This window comes from Ctenopharyngodon idella, chromosome 15, assembly GCF_019924925.1.
Source record: "Ctenopharyngodon idella isolate HZGC_01 chromosome 15, HZGC01, whole genome shotgun sequence".
Taxonomy (NCBI): Eukaryota; Metazoa; Chordata; class Actinopteri; order Cypriniformes; family Xenocyprididae; genus Ctenopharyngodon; species Ctenopharyngodon idella.
Window position 1 is genome coordinate 7829308 of NC_067234.1, and position 13181 is coordinate 7842488.

At 37.8% G+C, this 13181-nt stretch overlaps 1 protein-coding gene across 2 annotated transcripts in view; it reads left to right on the forward strand.

Annotated features, from left to right (window-relative positions):
• The first annotated feature begins 1531 nt into the window (after positions 1-1531).
• Positions 1532-13181, forward strand: part of pik3cb (phosphatidylinositol-4,5-bisphosphate 3-kinase, catalytic subunit beta) — a 67223-nt gene continuing 55573 nt past the window's right edge. Inside the window, exon 1 of one of the 2 annotated variants that reach the window (XM_051863953.1) lies at positions 1532-2053. The gene's annotated coding sequence lies outside the window, so the exon portion shown is untranslated. The remainder of the gene's footprint in view (positions 2054-13181) is intronic. The other variant, XM_051863950.1, reaches the window with a different exon arrangement.

The following is a 13181-nucleotide window of genomic DNA, read 5'->3' on the forward strand; positions in this document are numbered from 1 at the left end:
GCCTAAAACTTTCAGACATTAACAACATAATAATAATACTATACTACATATGATCATTCCCTAAATAAATACCAAACACCTTCCTTCATGTATGTACAAGCACAACCACACACATGTATAGAGTCATCTGTGTAGATGACCAAAAGCGAGTTTGTGCTTTGAAACCTGATCTCATCCAACAGTACTATTCCTGCCTCTGCTCACCACAGGAATGACTGGAGAATGTTCTGGGAATGTTTGGAAATGCTTATCAGGAAAATTCAGATCTGATCATTTCTAACTGAAACATGACAGACAGTGACTGTATCAGTAAATCAGCCTGTAGGATTTAAATGACTTCAGCACCAGAAACACCATGATAAGCAGTAAGGATCTATTACTGCTGGCTATAAGGACCTTGGGACACGTCAAGATGATTGCAGAAACAGGGGAAATGCTGATCTCTGTAAATTGTTTCAGAATGAAAAGGTTATTTTTGAATGCTGGAAACTACACAGTAAAAAAATATTTTCATGATTTGTTATCACAACATTTTTTCTTTTAACTTAGATAATTAATGTGGTTCAGATAACATAATATTTTGAGTTTGTTGATTAAACCAATCTCCTTCATTGTATTAACTCAAATTTTTAATTTCAATGAACTCAAAATTTTAAGGCAACCAGGTAACTTACTTTTTTTTTTAAGTTCAAACCAACAATTCTTTTTTACAGTGTACTTAATAAAGTTATTTCATTCTGATATTTGTACATGAATCCAAAGACCAAATTTTTCACAAAAAACTACAACACTTCATATTGCCCGAATGCTTTAAAAATGCCATCTTACTTTTATGAGGGAAAGAATGAGGTTCTTTTCTCTACTACTGGCAACCCAGCCAGATTCTGTACCAAGAAGGACATGCTGTAAGATATGCTATCTGCCAAAGAGCTGCCTTACTCAGTTTGTCAAACGCTGCATTATTCATGTGTCAAGAGCTGAGTGAATGGTGATTGAAGCTGCCATTTTATGCCACTTTTATATTCCAGAGAAGAAAGAAAGTTATGCAGGTTTAGAACAACGTAAGGGTAAACAAATGACATTTTATTAGCCCAAAATGACACAGATGCTAACTTGTAATATCCGCCATCACCACTAGATGTCTGCAAATACCACTGAACTACACACTGGACCTCAAGCGTAACAGGTCCTTTATAAGGAACTAAATAAGGAAGGAAAACATGCATGGATTAAAATAACTGAGTGGAACTTTAGAGTAGTTTTCCCTCATAATAGTGTAATTTCCATTTCCCTCATAAATCTCCGGATCATTAAATCCCTTTTTTTTTTTCTTTTTTTTTTTTTTTTTTACAAAGTAGCCTATTGGCTATAAGTTATGAGTTAAATATAACCTATTAAATAACACTAGAAAAAGACAAAACCCTTAAAATCGCCGTGCCTTAACAAAATACGAGTGTTGTTAATAAAAACGGTGGAACAATTAGACCAAGCTAGTACATGTATGTATAGCGTTTACGTCCCGTAAACCCTCCTCATCCTAGTGGAATGCGTCAGTTGAGTGAGTGAGAGAGAGAGAGTCATGCATGCAGTTCGCCGGGCCTAGTCTGCGTGGAGATATTTACACGACGTTAAAAACATTCCAGACTGCCTAAGTTGTTGTTATCGTATTACATTATGTCTATTTCCGGGTGAAATCACGGCTCAGAAGTTCGGGTGTCTGTGAACTGTTGACAAAATAGCGGTTACGTGTGGAAAGGGAGGGAGTGCGAAACTGCAAACAGGGAAAAAAAAATCGAGCGATCGCTTGTTTCACTCAGCCTGCTGAAAGAAGCAGGAAGCGGACTAGAGCTGTTCACCTCTCGAATGAAAGACTGCATTGGACACTTGATGGAGAAGAACGCTCTGCTTTTGCCTTCTTACTGTGATTGAAACCTGCCCGGTGTTTTGGAGTTCAACCCGAGCCACATACAGTTAACTTTGAACATTCAGTTTCCGTGAATCCAACAGAACTGGCGTCGGACATTCCATTCCAGTGGAATAATCTGTTCTAAAGGTGAGCGTTTTGTTCTGTTAAATGTTTCGTTTTCGGTGATATGTGTTTTGCTGTGAGTGGCGTAGATTTTTGTTACATAGCATTGATCTTGGCCGACGGCTTTTCTGATCCCAGGCGCTGCCCGCCTCAATGTTATTTTTTGTTAATCATTTGCCGTTGAATAAATTGGATGGTACGCTTAGACTGCACAAATGACACATTCGTGGAGAAGTGCTTTAGTGCTCCAGAACGGTTCATTTATCATTTACTTCTTTTGACATAAAAACACAGAATTGCGTTTCTGTCTAAAAGTTTCAGACTTGTAAATTCATTCTTCACATTTGGAGTATCAAACCGAGGTGCTTGACTTTCAGTGTTATTCAGTTGGAACTGTTGATATCTATTTGGTTAATATTGAATGCTTTCACTTGCATTATTAAACAAGGCTCTTGAAGTGTTAAAGTTAGGAATCACAATTTTATCATCAAACAATCGTAATAGATCCATTACGGCCACTTGTTAAAATGTAGGACGGCTTGGATGACACTCGACCACAAGTTTACCTGACAGCACATAAAACGGTTGTTTATCGGACAAGGGAGGCACGACATTGGCTGTTTGTGTCGTAGACGGATGCGATGGCATAATACTGGACTAAACTGTGAGTCAAACCCCATACAGACGTGAGTAATGAAGGCTGAACACACTCAGCCTCAGGACACGCCCACAGGCCATTTACCAACTCTGATGTATATTGTACATAAAACTGAAAAGCACTTTCTGCATCTAGTTATGCGTTCCAGACAATTTAGAACTTGGAATTCTCAAAGCTCCCTCTTGAAAGTAAGCACCGTAGAGGCTCTCTGTCTCCAGGTTGGACATTCAACTTGGAAAAACAAGGCAGATCAGTCAACACCGTCTTCAGTTTGACGTCATCCCCAAGGTTGTGGTGACTAAATCAACATTCCACTAGTTATTTCCCATTAGAGAAGAGAAAATTATGATTTCGGTATTGTCTGGAATGCAACATAAGGTCAGAAGTGGGGCAAAATTTAAACCCAAATATTCCAACTTCCGGCTTCACCTGGAACACGGACAGAGTTTTTACAGTTTTTAGTCACAGATTTGGTCTTTTAAGCAACCTTAAATGGCATCTAATTGAAAAAATAAGTATAGGGTAAATAGCTAAGTATAACTTTTCACATGCGCACTAGCGTATGAATACAGTGCGCATGGTGTACATTTCATTATCAGCAGGGTACTCGCACGGTCCAATTTTTCTAACCATGTGTGCACTGTAAACATAATGGCCCGGTTTCACAGACAGGGCTTAGCCTAAGCCAGGATTAGGTCTTAGTTCAATTAGGATATTTAAGTAGCTTTTATAAACAGAAAAAAACATTACTGGTGTGCATCTTGAGACAAAACAATGGCAGTGACATTTTAAAATATGTCAGTACAAATTTCTTTCAGTTAAAACAGCTCAAACATGCACTTTAGTCTAGGACTAGCTTAAGCCTTGTCTGTGAGACCGGGGGAAGATGATCTTAGAAGAGTAGATGCAAGCTTTTCAACTGCCGCTTTTCCACTCTCAGATTAAACCATTCTCATTGCTTAACTGTTCGATTCCATGTCAATCCAGCCCAGCTGGTATGGATATGGTTTCATTAACGTTGCTGATAACAGAGCTGATTGGAATATTATAGACATTTGCTGCATCCGAAATCGAATACTTCCCTACTATGTATGTAGTATGCGAAACCACAACGCCAAAAGAGTAGTATGTGAAAACAGTGGGTGAAAAGTACCCGGATGACCTACTACTACTGCCGAGATTCTGAAGTGTGCATTCAATGGACACTTTACTATACCATGAGGCCATGGGAGAGGATTTATGAATGCTAGTGAGCTACACAACTGATGCTGGTAGGTCACGTGACAGTAACAACATGGCGAATGTAATAGTCTGAATTTCATTCATACTACCCGTATGCAATAAAATAAAATCAATAAAATGATCTTGAACATGCAACTGAATGTTATGTTTAATGTTTTCACATGAGCCATTAGTCATATTTTTATGCGCATTTTGGGATATCGCATAAAAAACACTGGATGGAAACACGTAAATGTGCATAAAAATTTCTGTGCTTGATTGAGGCAGATCATTTTTTATCTGATAAGAAAAGTGCTTAAACTACAATGAAAACACATTTACCGAATAAATCCCTCCATGCTGCTCAAAAACCTCAGGTGACTTTGCCTCAACAGATGATGTGATTGATAACTAGACTAACCAGCGAACCAATCGGATCACACAGCATCTCAAATGTTGGTTTGGTCATTTGGAAATGCCTGAGCCAAAGACCGTCATCAAAATGATTTGGTTTAATTCCCTTCTAGAAGCGTCTCACACGATTGCGTCCCCAAACACCAGCATTCAGACGCAAGATAACATGACAGCGTTTAATGTGTTTCGTCTGTGTGCTCTGAGACGCAAGTCATTTCTGATATAGGAAAAAGAACCTCAGTGGCTTCCCTGATTATAGCAATTTCCATTTTTATTACAGATATTTTCCCAGGAAGTGATGATTTTGATCTCCTTAACACATGAAATGTCATCTTTAGTCAGATATAGTATATTAGTGTGTGTAGACACGTGTTTTTTGTGAGTTGAGCTTCTTGGCCCTCACCCAAATACATGTGACCGGAGCTTCAGAGAGACTTCGGTGGCAGACTGTGATGTCATCAGTCAGGGGACACAAACACTTTGGGATGCCCACACACACTCGCTTATAGTCAGAAGAGAGGTCACTGTGGTGACAGGGGCCATGAATGGGCTGATTCTCTCAGTCATGTGAGAGCACAGTGTGTGTGTTTGTTTTAGAGGCGCAGGAAAACATTTTTCCTTAGAAATGGGGACAAACACACACATACACACCCCCAGGGCTGACTGTATGGTTTAAAGAGCAGATTATGTATCGGAGAGCCAGTTAGCATTGAGAATTAAGAATCTTTAATGTTGTAATGTTTTAGAAATAATAACAATATTGTTTTTTTTAATGTCAATAAAATTGACTCTTTTTACTTAGTACATGTTTGAGGTCATATTGTGCGTGTTATTGTAAAGAAAAAGGTTTGTCTTCGTACTCTTTCATCAAAATGTAATAACTTGATCTGCCTTTGAATCAAGTTACCTAGGCTGTGCAGGCTGTTAGATAATGGTAGGGTTTGTAGTCATTGAAGATAATGCAGCCTTTCTAAAATCTTGCCAATAGTTAGTAATTCAAAGCTGATTAACTGTAATGTAATACTGGAAGTGACCCAACTACACCTAGTCTATGTGTCCATGTCCAGTAATAGAAATAAAAACAAGATGGTAAAGATGAAGATAACTAAGTGACTCCTTTCAGCCCAATAGCCATAAAAGTGTAACCAGCTAATCTAAAACTCTAGATCACAGAAAGTGAACTACTGTCGTGACATGCATTTCATTTTATTTCTTAGTACATTAGCTCATAAATACTAAATAAAAATACGATGTAACAAACGTGCATTTGTTGTGAAACGTTCTCTTTTGTCACAAGAAGTGGACATAAACGCTACATAGGCAAGGTTCACTTTCCTGAAAGATTATGTAATTGTCAAAATGCAATAGGGTCATTCTGTGTCATCATTTTTTCATTTTGATTATTACTTTTCTGGTGAAAGACATGCAAAATGAAGACAAAAGCCAAAATATTAAATGTCATGGATGAATATTTACTAAGTAATCCAATATTTTGGGGGTGAAAATGACTTTAGAAATCTGTTGACTTTAGCATTCTTTGTTGCATTATATGGCAATGGTGATGGTTCAAAAATGGGAAAAAGAACGGGAATCTTTAAAACTTCTAGACTTACAGGCACGCATACTTGGGGAAAAAGAATACTTATGGCATTAAGACAGGAATGTTCTGTGCGATTGTTTTTAAGAGGGAAACAAGATACATTTCTAGTTTCAACATTATTTGTTCCTCAGACATTCCTCTTTAAAAAAAAAAAAAAAAGTATCAGCTGTATGCAAAGTGGCCCACATTTGGTTTTTGACCACTTAAAATGTGTACAATTTAACAATTTCTTAGGGCCAGAGCACCGATGGTGTGAGGACCCTATTGTAATTGCTCAGTCAATTCTTCTTCTTCTTCTCCGAAATGAATCACATTTTTGAGGGCCTAAACATGCTCAAACTCATGAAACTTTGCACACGCATCAGAAGTGGTGAAAATTTACGTCTGATATGGGTTTCAGAATTAGGTGTGGCAAAATGGCTCGATAGCGCCACCTACAAAATTTCAATTAAGCACCCTTCATGCTACGTTTCACGTACAGGTATGAAATTCGGTAGGCACATGTAATAGCCCAATACCTACAAAAAAGTCCTTGGGTGCAAAATCTGAAAACCCAACAGGAAGTGAGGTATTTTGAATTTTCTCTGCAAATCTTTTGCAGTTTTTGCCATTTCCAGATGTTGTAATTTAACAAACTCCTCCTAGAGCTTTAATTGGATCAACATCAGTCAGTCTAATCTAAAGGCCTTTGCGACATTAAATTGCGAAGATCTAGAGTTTTCGTTGAATGGTGTGTCCGTGGCGGCCTGACAAAATTCGATGTTTCGCCATGAAAGAGGAAGTTGTTGTAACTCGGGTATACAATGTCCGATCTGCCCCAAACCCACATTCGAGTCCTGGCCTGAAGACATCTACATGGCAATATTCAGTTACAGTCATAGCACCACCTGTGGGCAACAAGAAATGACATGTTTTACACTGTGATTAACTCCTCATAGAGACTTAACCAGATCAACATCATATTTGGTCAGTCTAATCTTAAGGCATTAACGATGTTAAATTGCAAAGATCTTGAGTTTTCGTTGAAGGGCGTGTCTGTGGTGGCCTGACAAAGTCTGATGTTACGCCTTGAAAGAGGAAGCTGTTGTAACTCAGGCATACAGTGTCCGATCTGCCCCAAAGTTCACATGTTTGATAAGAGTCCTGGCCTTAAGACATCTACATGCCACATTCAGTTAGTCATAGCTCCACCTGCTGGCAACAGGAAATGGCATGCTTTGCACTGTAATTCACTCCCAGAATCACATTTATACATGCCATGAAGTACCAAACATGCTAGAAACACGTTAAATCATGCAACACTTGGCTAAGTGCTAAAGTATGCGATTAACGCCACGAAACAGGAAGTTGTTGTAACTCAGGCATACAATGTCTGATCTGCTCCAAACTTCACTTCTTTTTTTTTTTCTTTTTTTTTTTATAATAGTCCTGGCCTAAAGACATCTACATGGCAATATTCAGTAATAGTCAAAGCACCACCTGTTGGCAGCGGGAAGTGTGGCACGTCGAAATGACTGCCATATTTCTCCTGTATTTACTCACTTACATGCATGTCACCCACTATTCACAGTTTTCCTAAGGCCACCGGGTGGCGGTGGCCCCAGGTGCGAGGGCACTTTTATCGCTGCTTGCAGCTTTAATTCACATTGAGATCCCCATGTCTTTGGAATTGAAGCATATAGAGCCTTCAAAAAGTAGATGCCAAAAAGAAAAGTTTAAGAACCAACATCTAAAAGGATATTAAATAACTTTAAATAAACTTTGGGGGAAAAAAACATAAACAGCTTTTTCCCATTTTTAAACTGTCACCATTGGCATATAATGCAACAAAGATTGCTAAAGTCAACAGATTTTACTAATAGACCTACCTATCTCTGTGTAAAAATAAAATAATGCTGCCATCTTTCTACAGACATTTTTTACCCCTCTGTAAAAAGTCACTCTTTGCTCTTGACTGAATAACTTTTCTAACTTTTAATTGTAAGCATTACCACTGTCAGACTCGCTGCTTGATGCTACTTTTTGACCGACTGTTTACTTGTCTTTTTTTTTTTTTTATATTTAGTTTAAAGTTTCAAACAAAGCCTCCCTGTGCTGTGTGCAAGCTATTGCAACAAAATGACCCAAAATTATCAAAAAATTATAATAATAATAAAACACTAGTTACTATTGGGTTGAATTAAGATGTCTTCAGTAGTCATAAATCCTCGATAGAAGTGTGTGTCACTGATGTTTCAGGAGGGGAGGTTTTCACAATCAATTGCAAATATATTCCGCTCTGGTCTAGTGTTTTTATCTGTTTCTTAATCTGTTTCAGTAAGAGCATGTGACTATAGATTTATTCAGCACATGGTTGTGGCTACCAGGTAGCCTAACATGGATCTTAGTTTTTTTTTTTTTTTTAATTCTACAGTGCTATCTTTTCTTAGAATGCCGTTTTACAGCCATTTGTGGAATGAAATATAGACATTTGTAGATGAACTTTATTTCTGTCATGACAACTCTCTGAGAGATTAGCATGGTAATGGATATGGCAATGTAATGTATTTGGACTTGGTGGAATAGATCTGCTACGCTGCTGCTGCAGAGCAAGTACAGAGACTTGCTACTGCCAATACATTCACAGACATTGCTGTGAGCGTGTAAGACATGCTGTTGATGCTGCACATATAACATGCATGATATAAACCCCGTAGCAAGGTGGAGGGTTTCTGAAAGCATGCTTCAGATTGCTAACAGCAAACAATACCAAGTATTTGAATGACTTAACAGCAAGCTCATTGGCTGCTGATAGCACAGCAACCAATCAGTTGCGCATTATGTAGATAATGATGTGATCACTATCAAATGAGTTAAGGACCTATCTAGAGTTTCATGCCAGAACTTTGTATTTGAACAAAAGCGCATGATTTTTACTTTTTTAGAAGTGTCTAAACATTTTTTCTATTCGAGTAATACAAGTGTCAGAAAGTGGTTAATGAGGAAAAAAAAAGAATCATGGTTCCTCTTTCTTTTTACATTGTCTCTGCACCAGTGTGTTTGTGACCATAATTTGATCAGTTAGTGTCAGGACAGTCAGTACAAGACATCTGCGCTCATTTCCTGTGGAAATGAACTGAGATGTATGATTGGCAGTTTTAATTGAGTCACACAAGCCTTCACACCACGCTTTCTTAAATTCGCACGCGGCCTCACATTTGCACAGTTGTCTCTTCTCTTTCATGCATTTACGTAATAGCTGAATTGCATTCTCATCTACAGACCTGATTTCCATGCATATGCATACTCAAACACCTGTATGCACACCTGCGCACTTGTGAGAGCTGTTACAGTGAACAGAGCACTAAGCGTGCCTGCACTTGGAATCCTGCATACGAGTCAGGACACGCCAAAGAATTCAGTATCGAGGAACAGGAAAGGAGGGAGTGAAACATTCCAAGAGAAATAGATGGATGAGAGGAAGAAAGTGAAGCAGGAAAACTGTGTTAGAGCAAATAGAATTGATTAACAAATTTACAAAGTCTTTAAATATGTTGAATTTATGAATATACATGAATATGTTCATATTTAGTCTGAAATGCTTTGGGAAGTGATTACAAGGGTGTGTGTTAAGGTGCTTTTGTAAATGCTTATTTTGCGTGTGTGTTTGAAGGATCAAGAGGCTGATCTTTGTAGCTTGACCAAGTGAGACATTTGAAAGTGTTCCAATACTTCACACACACTTGCATACTTTGCTAGCTATTTAAAACCCTGGTCAAACCCAATTTTTAAGCAATATAGGTATTATTACTTATTTACTGATTATATACTTATTTATTGGTTTGTTTTGACACAGGCTTACATAAGTTTAAAATATCCACTTAAATCAAGTTAATAATAAACTTTTAACCCTTTTTTAAATGGCTTGATGTTAGGGATGTCCTGATCAAGTTTTTGTGCCCCCCATCTGATCCTAGTCAATGAGTATTGAGTACATGTCGATATCAAGTTGTTCCTATTCCTAGTGCTTGGTGCACACTTCAAGTACATTAAAGTTATAAAAATCAATCCATTGTATACAGGGACGTACAGAGTTTGAGAGAATGTACAGAGAATGTAGTGGAATATATTTATAGGCCTATATTATACATGCATGCGGGACCAAATGTGGGACTAATGGTGTAAACTTCTTGTATTTTATATGTACAATAAGCAGAATAATTCCAAGAAGGGGGGGGAATTTAAGGTTAGAAAGCATGAAGCTTGCGGTATCAGAATGCCAGTCTGTCAGTCAAGTGAGACGCATCCCATAGCAGCGCGTTATGGCAATGACATCTCTCTTTCGAGTGATTCGTTATAAAAGTGCACATCAAATACGTGTGACACGCTAGAACAGACCTCGCGTATCACAAATGCACATTTGATCTTCTTCTTTTCTTTTTAATGACAGTTGCCAAACCCACTTGAAGGTGCACACCGACACCTGTGTGACAGCTGACGTAAAATAAAGGATCGGGCTTGGATAGCTGATAACGATCAGTTATAAAAATACTTAATCATCCCCGATACCGATCAATTTGATGTCCAAGTCCAATGTAAAATTTGAGTCCTCATGAAAAACCCAATAAAAAAGATGTGACACGTAATCGCACAAACAAACAGATTTCTCGAGAGTCTAAACTAAGTGAGAAACTGCACTGCAGTCATCAGAAGCGGTGTGACAGCTGCTTTCTCATTCACACTGTATCTTTTTGTCTCTCTCGCGTGTGTGTGCATGCGGTGAATTGTTAGTTAGTTTGTAAAGTCTATGCTTTCCATCTGTCAGCTCTTGCATAACTTTCTCATGTAGACGCATATCACAGCTTTATTCAGACATGCACATACAGTTAGTCGTACAGGAAGAGAGAGAGAGAGAGACACTTGTGTGCTCCACCCACAGCTAAAATGGGACCTTTGTTCAGTCAGGCCTCAGTAGGTAACTGATTAACGTCTTTTTTAGTATGTGCTTGTGTGTTTATTGACATTTTGCCACCGTGGCACAGCATTGAAAGGGCATCTGCACAATGGACTCTATATTTAGAGGTTAAAGGAATAGTTCACCCAAAAATAAACATTTTATCATCATTTACTTTCATTAAAAGTCACCATGAAATCAAAATTCACAAATCTTTTTTTAACAGAATGTTTCACTTTTTATTATAAATGATTTATCCATGCACTTTTTCTTTTTTTTTCAAAATTAATGTGCACCTTAATCAAAAAATGTTAACCTCCCCTCCCCCTCAAAACTCATTTTGACAGATTACACTGAGAATGATCTATTGTAACCTAACTGTAATTCCCCATCCCTGTCCAGTGTGGCAGCAGAACGCAGGTTCATCCTCCAAGATTAAAACTGCCACGAGAAGTAAAAGACGTAAAATGTAATGACAGTTGCCTCTGCTTCAGTCCTCCTTGATGCTTTTGATTACGCACAGACGAGCATCCAGTTTAAGATGATGTGGACCAGGAGGAAGATTTGAGTTCAGGCAGATACAGTGCATCGATTGAGTTTAGTTCTGTATATATTTTTTTTTTGTTTTGTTCATATTATAATCAGAATTGTATCTTGTAATATATTGTGTTGTTCATATTTGCTTGTTCAGGCACAAAAGGTTGTGTTTTAGTGGCCTCCGCTGTCACTGTATTGAAAAAACATTGTTCCTCCTGTTGTTCCAAACTCAAAAAACTTTCTTTCTTCCATGGAACACAAAGATGTTGATAATTTGAAGATTAGGTCTTTCAAGCTCCAAAAGTGTTTCATAAAAGAGGTCAGTATGATTTGTACACTATGTCCCAAGCCTTCTGAAGCCATACAGAAGCTTTTGTAAGAAACAGAAATTAAATTTAAGTCTGAAAATCTTGAAATTGACTCTTATCTTCTGCAATAAGCATTAAAGCCGAGACACACACTTGGTTGAACACACATTTTATAAAAGGGTGTGGATATTTAGCTGGTTGTGTTGTCCTGAGCTGTTACTGACTTGGGAAATGTAAGGAGGAGTGTGGCAGCTACAGCGCTCTTTGTTTATTATGAGGTTGTGGTAAATATTGTACAGATCCTTTTGGCCACCCCAACGTTAGCTGTTTTGTCAAAACACATTTAACATCATAATCACAAATTTAATAATGTTTGTGTCTCTTTGGAGGCTTTACATTTATAATTACAAGTGGCCAACTCTTGAGATCATCTTTAGTTCCTTTAAATTATAATGATGTCAATGGAAAACATGTTGATCATAATTATTATGAGCAAAGTGCGTTCCCCTTTTTTACGCCACTTGAGCTGAATGATGCAACCTTTGGTACAAATCCAGCCTATACTTGTACTATATTAAGTCATCCAAATGAGGTATGTCCTCTTTCCTGCTTCTTAGCTTGTGCCTCTTCATACTTATTAAAATGTGCCTTTTTCGCAAATGGATTAATGTCTTCTTCCAAAAAATACTGTGCTCCATTTAGTATACAGTGCTTGATGATGTCTTATTTTAAATCAGTTTTTCCTTCATAGTCAAGTTTCAAAAGCTTAATCAGCATCTTAGACATTGGGCTAGATTTACTTAACAGGGCAAATTAGCATCAGAACGTAATTCCATAAAAGCGCAGATGGGAGTGGAAAGTTCTGCGCATGATCTACTGACAACGCACAAATTGAAGAACACTGACACAGCCGGATCATTTCCATAATGACCAACGCAATCTACCAAGAGCAGCACAAATTAGTGTCTGGTTTAAGACGAGCTTTTTTGGGGGGCGGTAAGTAATGGCACAAATACCAGTAAATTGACTAGCGCAAACCTTAGTGGATCACACCATGCATGATTCAATTAAATACTCTCCTCCCATAAATTTTGCATCTGAAAGGGAAACTCCAACAAATGCATGTGCAATAAGATTAACTGCAAAACTTTTCAGCACTAATTTTTCACTGTGAGTCTTTAGTAAATTCTGACAGTAGTTTTTTTTTTAATGCTAAAAGAGGGTTTGCACTGATGCAAGCTGTTAGTAAAATCTGTCTCATTGTGCCTTTCTTATTTAATGAAATATGTGACCCTTAGTTTTAGGTCTGAGTGATCAGTGTTGATATTTACATGAAATCATTTAGCAGATGCTTTTATCCAAAGCAACTTACAAATGAGGAGAACAATAGAAGCAATCAAACCAACAGGACAACAATATGTAAGTGTTGTGACTTGTCCCAGTTAGTCTAGCACAGTACAGGTGTTGGTCATATAATTAGA